The 17525-nt window shown below is 39.8% G+C and overlaps 1 long non-coding RNA gene across 1 annotated transcript; it reads right to left on the minus strand.

Annotated features, from left to right (window-relative positions):
* Positions 1-1200: 1200 nt before the first annotated feature.
* LOC125618167 lies at positions 1201-17512 on the minus strand. The gene is made up of 2 exons (XR_007349424.1): positions 17200-17512; positions 1201-2514 (listed from the first exon to the last, which is right to left on the minus strand). It is a non-coding gene; the product is annotated as an uncharacterized LOC125618167 (long non-coding RNA).
* Positions 17513-17525: the final 13 nt, after the last annotated feature.

The raw sequence follows: 17525 nt of genomic DNA on the forward strand, positions 1-17525 counted from the left end.
GAGGGGGAGAATTTAAGAACAAATAGTCTTTTGGGGGGTTTGTTTATGCATCTAATTAATTGTATAGGAAAGAATTCCATCCTCCCTCCCATTCTCTCTCTGCTGTGGTGAATGTCACCTGGAATGTCCAGGAGCATAGTGATATATTTAGAAATCCCAAGATAGAATTATCAGATGGAGTGTAGGAAGAATTTTCAAATCAAACTAGAAATGCCAACAAAGCATTCATATGAAGCTTACTAAGCCAAGAAAGGATCACAAAATCGTAACTGATATAAAACTCTGTGGCCTGGTTCTGAAAGCCCTCCTACCATTCTTCTAAAAACAGTTGTCTATTTTTTTCTCTCTCCTTCCTTCCTTCTTTCTTTCATACCAGGGATTGAACCCAGGGATGCTTAACCACTGAGTCAATCCCAGGCCTTTTTGTGTTTTATTTTGAGACAAGGTCTCACTAAGTTGCTGAGGCTGGCTTTGAACTTGTGATCCTCCTGCCTCAGCCTCCCAGATCATTTGGATTACAGGTGTGCACCACTGAACCCAGTTCTCAGTTGTTCTACTTCCTCTTTTTTTTTTTTAGTTGTAGTTGGACACAATATTTTTGTCTAACTTTATTTTTATTTATTTTTATGTAGTGCTCAGGATCGAACCTAGGGCCTCAAACATGCTAGGTAGGTGCTCTACCGCTGAGCCACAACCCCAGCCCAGTTGTTCTGTTTCTTGATTGGAAAATGATTTCTCATATTGCACTCGGAGGGACATGGTGTAATTTAAATATTTCCAGGCCCGCAGGGATTATAGTTTCAAGTGATTTTCCTCCACAATAGGTAAGTTAAAGGCAGAAGCTAAATGTTGGAGTGTTCCTAATTCATAGTAAGGTCATAAGAAGTAAGGAAGACCATGGGAGATGGGTTTCTTGAGCTAATTTTCTAAGGTGTCTTTTGAGAGTATATTTGGTCTTTTCTACCTTTCCTGATGCTTAGGGTCTTTAGGCACACTGCAAATGATATTGTACGTATAGTGCTTTAGAGATTCTTCGAGTGATAGTTACCTTGAAGGAAAGGGCATTGTCACTCTGTAAACTTTGGGAATTCCAAACCTGAGTATGATTTCAGAAACATAAACTTTAATTACTTCCAAGGCCCTTTCCATCCTGTAAGGGAACTCTTCCACCCAATTGTCTACCCAGACCAGAGATATTGCTCTTTTTAAAGAAAGTTTATTTATTTATTTTAATTAGGTATATATAACAGAAAAATGCATTTTGACTCATTGTACACTTGTATGACTCTTGACATTGGCATGTAAGGGAAATCTAGTCGCCAGTCTTCCCCAAGATATTTACCTTTAACATTGTATACCAGAGGAGCTACCTTTTTGTTAAGGCGATTTTTCTTTTGACAAATTTCATAGGCTTCAGGGATCTGTTGAACTGTCATCAAATTTTTGCCTATAAATAGCTTTTTATTACCATTACCTTTGTTTTGTAGAGAGATCCCTTTAGCTATGTCATGTAGGGTTCTCTTGGTAAAGTTGGTTAGGCTTCCATGTGCTACATTATATCTTTTAGAGGGATAAATATCAGGGCTAAATAATCACACCACTGAAAAACATATTGAGCCTACCTATGTAGGAATTTAAGAAGATCTGTAAGTTTTGAACTGACTTAGAACAAACTGTGACTCTGACAGAGCCTTTTGTAATAGTTATCAGGCACTTCTATATAAAAACAAAATTCTTTTATAACCTCCCAGTTTTACTTACCCTTGAAAGGACTGACACAGTGTACATCTTGAGTTATACTAAAAGAACCATTGTCTTTTCTTTCTCAAAGTCCATGTATGGCTGTGCTTTGGTTGTTCTTTCCAGCCATCCAGCCAGGTGTTCAAGAGCAAGTTGGTTAAAAATTGACCTTGTTTCTATTTACTGTTAAAGTCAGCTGAGATTTGCCAGAGGGTCACTCTTAGGAACTTGGGAGAAGCTCTTCGCTCCTTTAGCTTTTCTTCTACCAGCCATGCCATCTATCAGGATGGGTCAGGGTCATGCTGACCACATGTGGCTTCCCCTGGAAGCATCAGAGACATTTCCCTCTCCAATAACCTTCTTTTTTGCAGAATACGCACTGGTTGGCTTCCTGTCCTCTAGGGCTCTCATGATCCCCCTGATCAGAAATTGGGTGACTCACCAGAATTGTAGGCCCCTTATGAGTCCATCATTTCCAGGGTTCTGGCTGACTTTAGAAGGCAAGTACCAGAATATTGGCTGTTTTCTTTTTCTTAGCCCTTTTACTTCCTTAACTTTTGTCTCCAAGTTTTGGCTTTAAATACAAAGCAGGCCAGTTTCAGCAGTCTTAAAGTAGGAGTAATGAGTTTTAGCTTTAATGTCTACAATTTGACAGTTACCCCTTTTGTTTAATTAGGGTCAGTATCAGTACTGGAAGTCAGCATTATGTTCTCTCCCTCCTGTAGGTGATGGCTTATTGTCTTAACTCAGGTTCTTTTGTTAGGAATAGTACTTCTGCAAAACATTGTTAGGCAACAGTTAAAAAGTTTTACAAGAAAAATGCCAAAGAAATTAACAAGAGAGACAGCATTAATGATCAGAAATAAACTTATCTGATGTATAAATGTACCCCATTTATGTAATAAGACATTATGTACCCAAAAGAAACCAGACAAACCAGGTTGTTCCCCCACCCCCCATGGGGGGGAGGGGTACGGGGAACAGGGAGTGAACCCAAGGGCACTCAACCACTGAGCCACATCCCCAGCCCTATTTTGCATGTTATTTAGAGACAGGGTTTTCCTGAGTTGCTTAGCACCTTGCTGTTGCTGAGGCTGGCTTTGAACTCGTGATCCTCCTGTCTCAGCCTCCCAAACTGCTGGGATTACAGGCATGTGCCCCACACCTGGCTACAAGCCAGGTTTTAAAACGGCAGTGTGGGCTTTTGTGTCAGATATAATATATAAAAGTCAGCATTTATTAGTTACCTTGCCTTTATCAAACCTACTTAAGGTCTTATTTTACAAGCTTTAACAAAACACTTATACAAAGTTCAGACAAACATATTTAGTTATCAGACATGAGTATCTATAATCACATTTATTTAGTGTGTCAACTATAATGTAATAACCTATGTTATTAGACCTTGAATCAGACTTCTATAATCTTCTAGAATTTTATTTAGCAGTTGATATTTATGTATCTTAATATTGCAAATTAAAGTATCTTTTAATAAACATGTATAAAAATATTAGTCCCATTTATGTTAAATTTAATTTACCCATGAAAACCAAGATATCAGACAAGCCTAGTTAACATTTTAAGCCATTTTTTACCTGCCAAAGAAAATTCTTTTTTTTTATTATTAGTTGTTATAAACATTACAAAGCTCTTGACATATCATATTTCATACATTTGATTCAAGTGGATTATGAACTCCCATTTTTACCCCATACAAAGAAAATTCTTAAAAGCAATGGACATTACACTTTGTTGGTAAACATTTTATAGAAAACATCACTCCATTGATTGGCTGACCACTGGCTGATCACCTAGAAAAATAAGTAGGTTAGTAATTTTAAAGATATCTTTACTGGACTGGGGTTGTAGCTCAGTGGCAGAGCATTTGCCTAACACGTGTGAAGCACTGGGTTTGATCCTCAGCACCATATAAAAATAAATAAAATAAAGGTATATATCCATCTACAATTAAAAAATATTAAAAAAAGATATCTTTACTTTTCCAATTAAATTTATCCTTTTGTTAAAAAAATTTTTATTTAAGTCACATAAACTAAAAGGTATTTGGATCCTTTTTAAAAAATTTATGAGTATTCATTTATCTACTGTTGAGAGCCACAGCCAAAGGGGCCCCAGCAAACTTCCAGCTGCCAGCACCAGCTGCCAGCTGATGATTGGCTCACAGTGGCCCCAGCAGAAGGGGCCCCAGCAAACTTCCAGCTGCCAGCTGATGATTGGCTCACAGCGGCCCCAGCAAACTTCTAGCTGCCAACTGATTGGCTCCTCTGCGGTGATGCTCATTGGGTTATTTCCCCCCCTTTCAGACCACGGAGCTGCTCATTGGGGGACTTTTTGGCTCTGCCCACACGACCCAACCAATCGGCCTCAAGAACAGGAGGAGTTGGGGAGGTGGAGAGGCTTGTGGGAAGCCGGTGGTGACAGTTGGGCTCTGAGGGTTTTCCTGAAGAGCTGTGTGGTGCAGTGTGTGTGTGTTCTAAAAATAAAGTTCGTTTCTTTTGACAAGTGGCTCCTGAATTGTGCCCAGCCAGACTTCGGCAATCTACAAGTCAATTTTTGGTAACATGTAAACAATGTAGGTACAAGTTCATATGTAGACATGAAATTCAATACACAGGTATGCACAATGACTCAGACATGGAGAGGGCCTGTGAAATTGGGGATATTAGGAGTAGAGTTTGTCAGCCCTGGTGGATGCTGAAATCCAAGGATCAGCTGGCCACCTGTCCTGCATGGGGGCAGACTTACTCCCACTATTACCACTGTTTATCACCCTCCTTAGGATTCTTTAAAGGATATCTCTTTTTCCAGTGTATTTGAGAGTTAACCCTTGAATAATTGTTCTCTGAATAGAGCAGGAAAAAAATGAGGGCTAAAGAAAACACAAGTTAGATAAGACTAATTGGAACAAAAAGATATATTAATTTAGGCATGCAGGACCAAAGGTGAATTTACCAGAGAACTTATGAGCTCAAAAAAAGAGATTTTTGGGGGGGGAAAAATGACACAGCCATAATTATGCTAGTAAAGGAGCACATGGAATATCTTTATCAGACCAGAACATACTTTTGGATCAGATTAGAGTCAGCCCAGATACAGGATCTTTTCATTTTCCTTCCTGGTGCCCACCCTGGAGAGAAAAGAAAACCCCATGGGAATTAGGGTGTTCCCCAACATTACAGGGCCTGTCATGTCAGTTTTCTGAAGCTGAGCACCTGTGATGTTGTCTCAAAAGCAGAATGCACATCTCCTCAAAAGGTCTGGGGCCTTTACAGAAGGCCATTCCATCACTCCATTTCTTTTGCATTTGGGGAGGAATTTGATGAAACAGAATCCCAGAATACAAGAAAATATAAAATAGCCATTTATGTCCAATAGTGGTTTTGATTTAAAAGTGACACTTTTTTCCTCTGTTCTCAAATTTGGGGCACTTATTCATGCATCCTACATCCCAGATGAATATCCTGCATGCAACTAAGGGGCAAGGAAAGCTGCTGTTTTGAGCATGAGAGGCACAAAGCTTGTACACAGGGCACTTCTGACAAGCCAGTTGTAAAAAGAAGGTGTTATAGTTTATGCTTCCCTTGAGAGGACATTTTTCTATCCTCCAGCTTATATTCAGGCCAGGCTTGGGTGCAGAAAAATATCAGGCATTTCTTTTTTAGAATTTGTGGATTAAATTGATCCCAACTATTTGAGATACATTCTAAGTGTGTGTCGACATCACAGGGAGTATGTCCCATCTGTAAGATAAAAAGGAGAAGAACATGGGATTCTGTTATTTTTCCTGACCAGGGCATCCCTTGATATTCCTTCCCTTTCTCATGTGAAGAGTTGTGGCCTATCAGAGTATTCTCCTTGCATCTTTTAATTCCCTTAGATTCCTTCCCTTTCCTCCATGAGTGACCTTGGTAAAGGGTTGTGGCCTATTGGAGTAGTCACTTTTACTGACATGGCCTTGCACGTCCTGTGATTCCCTGTCCATTATGATAAACCCTGGCCTGCCTGTGTTAAGCCTACCATCAGTTGAAAGACTTTTGGCGGGGAGAATTATGCCTCACTCCATAGGGAAGAAGTTATCATTCAAGCATTCTCTTAGGTCAAACCTCAGTGCACTGACACAAATTAGAATCCAACACTCCATATGTCAAATCAACAAGTTCCTCCCAAAATCCCAATCTGCTTGTGTCAAGACAACTTCCTACATCAGCCAGGCTCCCACTACTCAAGCAAACTAAGTCCCAAAGAATCAGATCCTGCACCTGTTCCAAAGTCCCCCAAATGACCACCTCATAACTGGCCAGATGATTGTCATTTTAGGCCACCACAATACAACCAATACACCAAATAGTAACCAGGTACATGCACACACCTGAGAACCATACACGCCCACTTGAGAGCTCTAAGTTCCAATGCAAAAGTCTGTAAAATTAAAGCCCATGTAGGTTTAACACAGGCGAACCATCCTGACTGTACCAAGCTCATACAAGTCCCCACTCCACAAACCCCCACATCAACACTCAGACAAACCTCCCTGACAAACACACCCAGCTCCCAGTATAGAGTCAGCCACACACACCTAGGAAGTCAACCATACTGCAACAATCCAAATCAAGAGTCATCTGTTCAATCCGTCATGAAGCAGACATTCAAAAGACCCCCAAACCGGTATGAACTCCAACCCCCTAAGACCCAGCCTCCCAATCAACCAAATCCCAACAGAAAGAAGAAATCATCCTGACAATGCTTCAAGAAAACCCCACTGATCCAAGACACAGAGAACTCTGGCCTGCACCAGCACAACAAAACTTGAACCCAGAAAAAAAACTTATACCACCTTAACTGACCTTACAATTTATAGCCAATTTAATAACATTCACAAACTTTTTGATATTTACCTTCCACAAACTATCTGCAACTTTCTTAAACTCTCAACAGCTTGTTTAAATTCCCAATAGCCTTATTTATCTATGAGTCCTAGTCAGACAACTGGGGTTTGGAGGAGCATATCAAGAAATCTGGGTCTACATGAGATCTACAGCAAACATGAGAGAAAGGCATTTTTAGTAGAGTATAGAAAGTTTGACTCATGTTCTGGGGATTAGTGAGTTGCCACTTTCCCAAAGAGCTTGAACCAGGGCTTGGGAATATAGCTCAGTTGGTAGAGTGCTTACCTTGCATGCACAATCCCTAGCACCACGGAGAAAAAAAAAAAAAAAAGAGCTTGAATCAGACTAAGACTTTGTCTCAGGATCCAAAATATATTTGGTGAGGGCACTCTGCAACATTGAGCCAAGTCAGTCAAAAAGTGAAAGGAAGATATGGATGTTTGAACTGGTCAGGTCAACCTGGCTTGTGTTCCAAGGAGAGAAGCTGAAACAGAGCTTGACCAACAGTCCTCTGTCAGAGACAAAGGGGATTGATCCAGCCTCCTTAAGATTGTCGCCTTTGTCCTTAGATTGGTGGCTACATTACTGCTTTTAGCTGGCTGACAGATGCCTGATATATATATATATATAATTTTTTTTTTTTTTGGACTGAGGCAGATTTTTCTAAAAGAACTCCAGAAAACAAGAGTGATGGTTCTGTTGGTCCATTTTACTCACCCATCTGATAATCCTGATAATCTGGATGATTCCAGATGACCATGGACAACAGAGAATAAAGTAACAGAATTAATTTTATTTTTTTAATTTTTTTTTAGTTGCAGTTGGACACAATACCTTTATTTTATTTTTATGTAGTGTTGAGGATCAAACCCAGGGCCTCGCCAGTGCTAGGCGAGCGCTTGCTTTACTTACTGCTGAGCCACAACTCCAGTCCCAGAATTAATTTTTTAAAGACAGGAAGTGGAGCTCCAATAAGAGAGGGGTTCCAAGTGGGTTGCTGCAGAGTTGCTAAGGGGTTAAAAGGTATTTGTTGGAGGTGACCTTTAAAGCTAATGGCAATGACTTTTAGGGAGAGGAGTTTCTACATCCAGAGTGTGACACTCTGTGATCATGCACCCACGTGTCCAATCAGGATGTTGATCATGTGCTTGATATCGTGCTGTATGGCCTATCAGATACTTTGTACATGGAATTATTGTGATGGAGGTCCCTGCCCTGTCTGCCTGTTATATTTCTGGCTCCTGCTCTCAGCAGGCAAATGCTCAACCACTGAACTATACCCCCATCCCTTCCAAAACCTTTTAAATAATGGCTCATATTTAATATAATTTCTGTTTTCCTGATTAGTTCCTAACTCAATAAAGATGAACTGTCCAGTTAATCTCCTTTGATATCCTGCTTTTTTTTCTAATATCAGAAACTAACATCTGTATACTACTAACCTCTTATTACTCAGTTCCTTACCTAGTCAAGGAAGGTATTCTTTAAATCAGAGATTTCCCAATAAAAATCTCAGTAAATATAAAATCATTAAACACTTTGTGAAGTTTATTCTATTGATCAAAAATTTCCCAGTAATGAAATTATGTTAACTTCAAAAAATTTGCTTTTAGCCAGGTGTAGTTGTACATGCCTGTAATCCCAGCTACTGGGAAGCTGAGGCAGGAGGCTACAAGTTCAAGGCCAGCCTGGGCAACTTAGGGAGACCCTGTGTCAAAATAAAGAATTTAAAAAGTTGGTGTATAGCTCAGTGTTAGAATGCTTACCTAGCATGTGCTAGACCCTGAATTCAATCCCCAGCACAAATAAAAACATTGCTTCATTTCAGAAAAAAACGCATGTGATGTTCACATAAAGGTCTTGTTTTGTGGTTAAAATTCATCCTGTAGCTGGGCACAATGGTGCACACCTGTAATCCCAGCTGCTGGGAAGGCTGAGACAGGAGGATCATGAGTTCAAAGCCAGCCTCAGCAACCATGAGGCACTAAGCAACTCAGAGAGACCCCTGTCTCTAAATAAAAATACAAAATAGGGCTGAGGATGTGGCTCAGTGGTTGAGTGGCCCTAAGTTCAAACCCTGGTACAAAAAAAAAAAAATTCATCCTGTATTTGTTTTCTTTTTATATTTTTAGTTGTTGATGGACCTTTATTTTATTGCCTAGCATGTGTGAGGCACTGGATTTGATCCTCAGCACTACAAAAAATAGTTAATTAAAGAAAGGTATAAAAAATACAACATCTTGGGGCTGGGGATGTGGCTCAAGCGGTAGCGCGCTCGCCTGGCATGCGTGCGGCCCGGGTTCGATCCTCAGCACCACATACAAACAAAGATGTTGTGCCCGCTGAAAACTAAAAAAAATAAAATAAATAAAAAGATTAAAATTCTCTCTCTCTCTCTCTCTCTCTTAAAAAAATACAACATTGGGCTGGGGATGTGGCTCAAGTGGTAGCGTGCTCGCCTGGCATGCGTGCGGCCCGGGTTCGATCCTCAGCACCACATACAAACAAAGATGTTGTGTCTGCCGAAAACTAAAAAATAAATATTAAATAAATATTAAAATTCTAAAAAAAAAAATACAACATCATTTTTAAAGATATAGAGATAAAATATTTTATTATGGAAGACTTCAAATATTCATAAAAATTAGATTTGATTGTGAAAAGCTCCATATGAACCCATCATTCAGTTCAATAAATATCAACATACAATCAATTTTGGTTCATCTATTATATCCCTGACCCCCAGTTATTTTAAAGGAAATCACAGATGTCATTTCAACTGTAAATACTTCCATATAAATATCTAAGTTTTTTCCCCAATATTGGGATTGAACCCAAGGTCATATATATGCTAGGCAATGCTCTTCTACTTCTTATTTGAAACAGGGTCTCACTAAGTTTCCCAGGCTGGCCTCAAACTTGTGATCCTCCTGTCTCAGCTTCCCAATTAGCTGTGATTATGGGTCTTTACCATTGTGCCAAGGAAGAGTCTTTTTAAAAAAAAAATTATTAGCGCATTATACTTATATATAATTGTGGAGTTCATTTTGATATGTTCATCAATGCAAATAACATAATGTGCTCCATTTCAATCACCAGTAACTACCCTGATCCTTCCCATGAGCCCCTTCCTTTACTCTAGTGGTCTTCCTTCTATTATTATTATTTATTTATTTGGTACCAGGGATTGAACTCAGGAGCACCTGACCACTGAGCCACATCCCCAGCCCTATTTAGTATTTTATTAGAGACAGGGCCTCACTGAATTGCTTAGTGCCTCATGGTTGCTGAGGCTGGTTTTGAACTTGCAATGCTCCTGTCTCAGCTTCCCTGCCCGCTGGGATTATAGGCATGTGCTACTTGCCCAGCTCCTTTCTATTATTTTTTAATTGGTGCATTATAATTATAAATAAAAGTGGAATTCATACAGGCACACACCTGTAATTCCAGCAACTTGGGAGGCTGACGCTAAAAGATCCCAAGTTTGAGGCCAGCCTCAGCAACTTAGCAAGGTCCTAAGCAACTTAGCAACCATGACTCAAAATTAAAATGATTAAAAGGCCTGGGGTTGTAGCTTAGTGGTAAAGCACCCCTGGGTTCAAGACCCAGTACAAAATAAAATAAAATAAAACAGTAGGTATGCTTTTGTTATTTGAAAAAGTCTTCTTTTTCTTGAAATTTGTCAAACTATACTATGCACATGTATGAATATATCATAATGAATTCCCTCTTTTGTGGGGTACTGGGGATTGAACCCAGGGGTACTTTACCATTGAACTATATCTCCAGTCCTTTTTAGTTTTTGAAAGAGGGTTTTGTAAAGTTGCTTAAGGCCTTGCTAAATTCTGAGGCTGGCCTCAAACTTGGGATATTCCTACCTCAGTCTCCTGAGTTGCTGGGATTACAGATATGTGCCCCCACACCAAGCACATATCTACAAATTTTAATTACTTAAAATCATCTAATATCCAGTCACTTAAATTTTTTCCCAGTCTCATGTATGGTTTTTATTGTTGTTGTTGTTGCTTTTTGTTTTGTTTTTGTGATATTAGGGATTCAACCCAGGGAAACCCTAATACTGAGCTACACTCTCAGCCTTTTTTACTTATTTTTTTAAATTTTGAGACAAAAGCTCACCAAGTTGCTCAAACTGGCCTTGAACTTGTGACCCTCCTGCTTCAGCCTCACAAGTAGCTGGGATTTCAGGCATTCACCATAGTACCTGGCTCACATGTTTATTCTGTTACCATTTAGGAGTGCTGGGTTCTTTGTCTCTGTTCAGCAAAGAATTGGAGAACAGGACACAACAGAGATAGCAAGAGCTATCAGAACCAGATAGCAACAGAGATAGCAAGCAAGCTGCAGATTTATTGCAAAAGTGAGAGAGATAGACTTCTCTGAAGAGAAGGGGCCCCAGAGCTGGGAATCTAGTGAGGGGGTTTTGGCCTGTCTATCTGTGCTCTCCTCACTATTATTGATTGGTGCCTCTTCTGTCCACGTGTCTGTTTTAGTTTTTCTATGCTTTTGTTATTTGAAAAAGTCTTCTTTTTTTGGATTCCCCACTTAGGAGCACAGATATGGAAGTATCTGTCTGACTGGTCCTCCACTTGTGTCCATGAGTGCTTTCAACAACCAGGAGGTTGACCTCATCAGAAGACCCTCTCCGTGCTCCTTTGTTCTGATCCTGCCCCTAACCTCCTCACTTGCCATCCTGCCCTGGCTGCCTAAGCCCTTATACATCTCCCTCAATCCCCCCTCTCAGAGGACACCCTGACTACTGCTGGGAGTTGGGACACTGACCACTCTGATTACTTCAAGCTGGAAAGGGGCATTATAAAGCTTGAGTCTGAGTGTCCTCCTGAGGAGAAGCCAAGGCTAAGAGGTATTGTCAGGACTGTACAGAGGTCCTCAGAAGAAACTGGAAAGCATATTTATGTGGGGTTTCATCTGTATAGCCATTCTTTTGATCTTAACATACAGAAACGTATTACAGCAACAGAGTGAGATTAATACTAAAGCAAATATTATTATAGTGTTAAACAGAAGAATATCGTTGTACAGTTGGAGCAAGAAACAGAAAATCATACCAATGATGACTGGTATGTAGTTATTGTGATAACATCAATTAGTCTGTTAGTTATAATTTGAGTACATCTTTTATATTGATTTAACTGATGTTGATTATGTGTTAATATATCTTTAACTACAATAGTTTGATTAAGGACATCTATTAAGAATTGTAAAGATATATATATGTGTGTGTGTGTATGTGTATGTATGTGTGTGTATATATATATATATATATATATATATATACAAAGATTTGGGGGTCTATGTTAAAATAATATCAACTACTTGGTCAAAAGAAAGGTTAAAAGACATCACCCAGCCAAGGAAGGACCTTAAAGGTATTTGATACACCCAGCAAAAGGAGCAACTTGATTAAGAAAGTTTAAGACATATTGAGTATTATTTGCTAAGCATACATGTTGAACAGTTACTTCATAGAACAGAGAAAAGTTATTCACAGGATACAGAGTGAGGTCACAGATATTAGAGGAATGCTTAAGCAGACAGGGCTCCATCTGCCTACTCAACCAGCAACATACTCATCCTTGATCTCAAATAACATATTCAGATAAGGAATAAGTCACCTTGGTTTCATCTACATGGGTACCAATAAAGTGAGGCAAAGCAAATTAGGAATGTACAACAAAAGATATAGCATGAAAATTACATAAAATATATGTTGTTTTGGTTTTATAATGCTGTATAGTCCTAGTACAAAATAAATCAGAGCATTGTATATGAAGTGGCTGTAAAGTCATCCAGTGGGTTAAAGGAATATACATGGCAAATAACTTCCTAAAAATGACATCATTTCTAGCAGTTAATAGTCATTGTCATTTTCTTTCTGTATTAAAGTATATTTTTTAAGGAGCAGACAGTCCAGTTAAACAACATGTTAACATTAGTATCTGTATTTAGATTAGCTAAAAGTAGACTTATTGGACAATGTCAGGAATTGCTTATCATAATCAAGAGCATTTTTGCGAGGCAGGATCATTGTGGTTAGCCACTGAGCATTAATTGTCAAAGCTTGAGTTACATCTTGTCCAGCACTGCACAGTCTGCCAGCCAAGCTCTCAAGGTCAATTATCCAAACCAGTTAGTTCCAGCTCCATCAAGCAAAGTATCATATCAAGCTCTTTTCCTGATTACCTTGTTTTAAAATAGGGAAAGTCAAATTAAAGTGTAGTAGATGTTTCTGATAATTTTAAGTGACATTTACACAAGATCTTGGAACTCTAACTATTTGGGGAAGCTGTACTTTGTTTTTTATATTAGACAAAACAATAATGTAGTCCACCCACATTGTACAATTGTGGATGTCTGTAGCATTAGTATATAAAATAATCTGTGGTTTGTCTATAGTAATGTTCCCATTAGTATTTTAAAGATAGGATTACCAGAATAAAAGATGGCTAAGGAACATAAATAAGGATGGTGCTGTGCAGGAAGAGGAGGCCATAAAGAGGAAACATTGCAGCAATGACAAGGTGAGATTTGACATAATGTCCAGTGTGAAAGACAACCTTCCCTGTGCCAAGGCACACAAAGGTGAGGGTCCCTTTCACACAAGAATAGTTGGTGGAAGAGTCCAAGTAGCAAAAACATATTTCTTATTACTACTGTGTATGAATTTATCTTATATCCTCATCTTAGTATCATAGTTCCAAGCAAATGAGATACCTATACTGTTGGAGTTAAAGGCATCCTGTGAGTCCTGGTGTGTACCACAGTCCAGGAGAAAAGATTCCTGCAACATATATCTGTGCACATATGGTCATAATTAGGCTTTGTTAGAACTAGACTCAAGTATATACTAATAATACACAGAACAGGGTTTTCTGCCTAAATAGGTTAAAGCTAGGAATATCTCATGTGTAGGACTTCAGTCTTGTGGAGCTATTGCTATTAACCCAACAGCACACAGTACAGCCACTGATATTGTAATCAAAAGACCAGTAAAATCAAACATATCACTTAACTTGTTTAAACAGGAATTTGAGATATTCTATCAGCTTACAGGTATAGTGATCTCTGTAGGAGCCTCCTTTGTGGTGGACTCAACAAGGGGTCTCCAGGCATTAAGGAGGGTATGATGTATCCAGAGGCCTTATCCTGCTACATGGATTGCTAAAGTGTTTGACATGATTACTGGGTAAGGACCCTCCCAGTTGGGAGTATGTAGCCCCTATTTGGATCTATAGTTTTTACTAGGACAAGATTCCCTGGACAGAAGAGAGGGGGCCCTTGATGATCTTCCTCAGGAAGTTCTTGTCAGATTTCTGTAAGAATCTGTTAAAACTTGACCAACTGAGTAACATGGGATACTAATTGAGTAGTCTCGAAATCTAAAAGTAAATCAGTAGACAAAAAATGGCCTTCCATATAGGGACTCAAATGGAGTTAGTCCCTGTCAGCCAGGAGTACTTCTAAGCCTTATCAGAACCAATGGCAGAAGTTTAACCCATGGGATTTTAGTCTCCTAAAGCAATTTTCTTAAGTGTCTCTTAAGAAGCCCATTGTTTTTGTTTTTTGTTTTTTCTACTTTGCCTGAAGATTGGGGTCTCTGTGAACAATGAAGATGAAATGTAATTCTTAATGCTTGAGAGAGTTTTTGTGTTGTTTCTGCCTTAAAAGCAAGTCCAGGGCTGGAGTTGTAGCTGAGTGGTAGAGTGCTTGCCTAGCATATGTGAGGCACTGGGTTGGATTCTTAGCATCACATAAATAAAGGTCCATCAACAACTAAAACAATATTTTTTAAAAAGGCAAGTTCAGGGCTGGGGATGTGGCTCAAGTGGTAGCACGCTTACCCAGCATGCGTGCGGCCCGGGTTCGATCCTCAGCACCACATACAAACAAAGATGTTGTGTCTGCCGAAAACTAAAGAAATAAATATTGAAATTCTCTCTCCCTCTCTCTCTCTTTCTTAAAAAAAACATTTAAAAAAATTTAAAAAGGCAAGTTCATTATCACTTTGAAGACTTTGAGGGAGACCAAATCCAGGAATGGTCTCCTAAAGTAGAACTTTTACAACTTTAATAGCCTTTTCAGATCTACAAGGAAAGGACTCCACCCATCCAGTGAATATATCCATCAAAACTACTAAATATTTTGAATTTTATTCCCCACTAACTGCCAGTCCACTCCCAGATAACAACCTGTTCTTTGTTGTCCGGGAGGACAGAGACATTTATTGGAGGGATTAACCTGTTAGCAGATTTCACAGCTTTAGATGATCTGATGGACTTTGCCCTTCAAGTTTTTTCCTGAAAACATTTTTTTTTTGTATTAGAGTAAAAGTATTATCTTTTCCCAAATGTTAGAGATGGTGGAGAGATTTTAAAATCTTTCATTGGTATGCTTGGGAATAGGATGCCCTCAGGAGAAACCCACCGTCCTCTATGATCTAGTTAGTATCTTTGAGTAACAGCCTGTTGAGCTTCTTCCATTGAGTACCAGGGGTGTTCAGAGGATAGAAAATAATTTTCCTATAGGAGTGGGGTAACTATGGAACCCTGTAAAGCAGTTTTCTTGGCTGTAACATCTGCAGCCTTATTTCCTTAAGCTATTATGTCCTGTCCCTTCTGATGTCCAGTAACATGGATAACTGCTACCTGAGAGGCAAAGAATCTTCTTGGCACGCTTAATAGGAATGCCTGTAGTAGTAAGCAATCCTTGCTCTTTCCAGATAGCTGTGTGAGCATAAAATATAAGAAAGGCATATTTAGAATGTATATGTGTGTGTGTGTGTGTAATGATGACGCTCTTATCTTTAGAAGGCTCTTGGGCAACTAATTCTGTTAGCTAAGTGCTAATACTACAGAAAGTGGCCCTGATTCAAGAACCTCAAAATCTGTCACTACTGCATATCCAGATCTCCAAATCCCATTAATCACCAAGGAACTACAACAGTGTATAGCACGAGATTGGGATAATTTATAGGATGATCAGATAAATCTGGTCTGGCAGCATAAGTTTCCATGAAAACTTCCTTGTTCATAGAAAGGCCCTGAGTTGTTTTACTGTCTGAGGAAGGGGATATGAGAGTTTGGGTTGAATTCTTTCTGTGCCACGCTTTTCACCTCCCAGTGTCATGCCAAAGTAAATAACCTGGAGAAGGCACAATTGAGCCTTCTCTCAAGAGATTTTATATCTCTTATATGTCCAGGAAATTGAGAGTCGGTGCTCTCAGAAATTATTTTTTCTTAAGCTCCACATTAAAGAAAGTCATGTTCCTACCTAAGTAACACTGTTTTAGGGTATGACCAGTCCATGAGGTCTTGTGCCAGTGCTTGTCCAAACAGATGGGGACTGTCTCTAAAGCTCTGGGGAAGGACTGTCGAGGTAACTTGTTGGGCCTTACAAGTAGGAGCCTCCAAGGCAAATAGAGGTTGGCTTTTTGGACAAAAAGGAATGCAGAAAAATGCATGTATCCTTCAAATCTAGGACAGTATTATAAGTAATTCTCTTGGGGAGTAAATGGGTTTGGAACAACTGGTGCAAAGGGACTACAGCTTCACTGATTATACAAAGGTCCTGAACTAATCTCCATTTTTTGGGGGCCAAACATGACTTAGAGTTGCCACAACAGTGGGGACTTGTCAGTCAAAATTGAAGTGGACTGAATGGGACTCTCTGGAAACTTCTCTGGGAAAAACTGGAGTGCAGGAGAGGAACACTGTCCCTCTCCTGAGAGGAACCACTCTTTCCCTTGAGAGTATCCCCTTTCCCTTCAATAAACTCATTCTTGTTACTCTGAGCAGCATGTCTGAAATCTTTCTGATTTGATTTCAGGAATGGGGGTTTGAAGACTGGGCCTTCAGAGTGCCTCCGTTTCTTGGAAGGCCCCAGCTCCACAACAAGAGGATAGAAGAACATGTTAAATGACACCAAGGGGCGCTCTTTACCGAATCTAAAATATTCTAAAGGAATAAATTTGCTCTACTTTTTTTTTTTTAATTCTACAGACATACAATTATCTGATATTGTATTATGTAATTGCTTTCTTTCCCCAACTAGAATATAAACTCTGAGGTGGAACTTTTATTTCTCTATCAGGTAAGTTCCCCCAAAATAGTTGACTACACTTAACAATATCCTTTATACCTCAAAACTCTTTAAACAGCATTGCTATCCTCCCTCTACAGAAAGCTATGGTCTGCAGAGATTAATTAGGCCTTGGGAATAAATGGAGAGAAAATTAGTCTGGGCTTGACTGATTTCTGAACCACGTGAATCAAAGCAAAGTTGTCTGGCTTATAAACAATAAGGGAAATCCAAAACATAAATCAACACCAAATATGTCACTGGCCACCCAGGAAGAAGGCTGTTAGAGATAACTGAGTCGCTTCCCTAAAGACATGGTCTTATGTTGCCCTCATAACCCCACAGGTAAGAGCAGCAGGTATTGTAAAATCTGCCAGGCTTCACAGCTTGAGACGATGGCATGAGGGGATCAGCACTTACAGGGTTGGACACTTACATAATTAATCAGCCCTTGGGTTCCCTCCGGCTCTTGGGTTCCCTCCGGCTCTTGGGAGGGACTCACGTGCCGGGCCCCGAGACCGGAAGTAGTTCCCCAAGAAATCCGCGGCCGTTGGCGAATCCGGGAAGGAGTTCTAGCGCGGAAGGTGGGGCGAGCGGTCACCGAGTTTTACGGAAGTACGCGAGGGCGCTGCAGGATCCGGAATGGGGAAATGGAGGGGGCGTGTCCTGAAGCCCCTGCACCCCTCTGATTGGCCGTCAGGAGGACGAGGCCTTCACAATCCGCGCTAAGGCTGTGAGAGCTTGCGTGGTCCAGACGCTATC

The sequence above is a fragment of the Marmota marmota genome, unplaced genomic scaffold (genome assembly GCF_001458135.2).
Source record: "Marmota marmota marmota unplaced genomic scaffold, marMar, whole genome shotgun sequence".
Classification (NCBI taxonomy): domain Eukaryota; kingdom Metazoa; phylum Chordata; class Mammalia; order Rodentia; family Sciuridae; genus Marmota; species Marmota marmota.